At 35.7% G+C, this 1,304-nt stretch overlaps 1 protein-coding gene across 1 annotated transcript in view; it reads left to right on the top strand.

Annotated features, from left to right (window-relative positions):
- Positions 1-442: 442 nt before the first annotated feature.
- LOC106464128 (protein artichoke-like) overlaps positions 443-1,304 on the top strand; it is a 103,831-nt gene continuing 102,969 nt past the window's right edge. Inside the window, exon 1 of the mRNA XM_013924238.2 lies at positions 443-843. The gene's annotated coding sequence lies outside the window, so the exon portion shown is untranslated. The remainder of the gene's footprint in view (positions 844-1,304) is intronic.

Below are 1,304 nucleotides of genomic sequence, written 5' to 3'. Positions count from 1 at the left end.
CATTGAGTTCACAACGCTAATTTATTATTTTGTTCTTTTCACGTTTAATTTATATAAGGAAACAAAAACATTGTACAACTTTTGAGAAAGTGGCTTTTGTTCCATAGAATGATTTTTGCGAGTCACTAAAAGATTAATGGAACAGTTAAAAAACGGGAAGGCACTGTACTTTAATATAACTCAATAGCTTAAACAAAAAATCAGCTCACAGGCTCGTAACAGAAAACGATACAAAATAAATGAACCATTATGTTTCATTCAGATGATTCTGAACGTTGCCTATTGATAACACTTTCTTTCTCACCCACATATGCGACGATTATGAACAGTGGAGAACGTGTGATATTCGTCCTGTCACGAGGGAACACCAGGCGGCGGGCAAAACGCGTGCCATAGTTTTCGGAAAGGGACGACGCAGAATCCGTCATTGACAAGCTGTTCCCTTTCTGGCGTGTACGGTTGAAGTCTAAGATCTCGTGCACGTCGCGTGGACTCCATTGAGCGTGACTCAGAGTCCAGCCTCTGAACTCAAGTTTTCGACAATGACAAAGACCAGTTGTTTCAGAGGAATTGTTACGCTTTAGTCTTCAAAAATGTTGCCTTTTCTCTATAACATTATTATCGAGTAGATTTTGCAACAAAAAAGTATCGAGTACATAATTTGTGGGTGGCATCAATTTCCCTCAAAATAAAAAAAAAGTATCTTTTTCATGTTCGATGAATCCAGAAGTGGAAAATAAATGCAACGCTTGGGTTCAGTAAACTTCAAGAAAATTGTTTCGATAAGACTGGAAAAGTGACGTGCAACTCGGGAGTAACAACTGTCTTTTACATTGTGACGAGGTAGGTCTTTGAACAACAAATTTAAAAACACAAACATATATTTTATCTTCTGACTAACGATTAGACTGAACAATTTAGTAGTTATGGTACAGTTTTTATCAAATATACTACTTGTTAATAAGTTGTTTCATATATAACTCTTTCCTTGTAAGAAGTTGTTTAATTCCAATGTTTGCTCAAGTTTTTTTACTCCAGTCTTTTGGGAAGCATTTTCAACTGACATTAAGTTTGTTCAAACTCTCTCACTCCAGTCTTTATGAAGTAGTCATTTTCAACTAAAATTTAATCTCCTCATATTCTCTCACTCCAATCTTCAGAAAACTGTTATTTCCAATTCACACTTAGCTAATATCCTCTCACCCAAACCTTTGAGAAGCAGTCATTTTAATTAAAACTTAGTTGCTAATATCCTCTCACCCCTGTCTTTGAGAAGCAGCCCTTTTCAATTGACATTTAGTTTT

The sequence above is a fragment of the Limulus polyphemus genome, unplaced genomic scaffold (genome assembly GCF_000517525.1).
Source record: "Limulus polyphemus unplaced genomic scaffold, Limulus_polyphemus-2.1.2 Scaffold1566, whole genome shotgun sequence".
Classification (NCBI taxonomy): Eukaryota; Metazoa; Arthropoda; class Merostomata; order Xiphosura; family Limulidae; genus Limulus; species Limulus polyphemus.
This window is presented reverse-complemented; position numbering and strand designations above follow the sequence as displayed.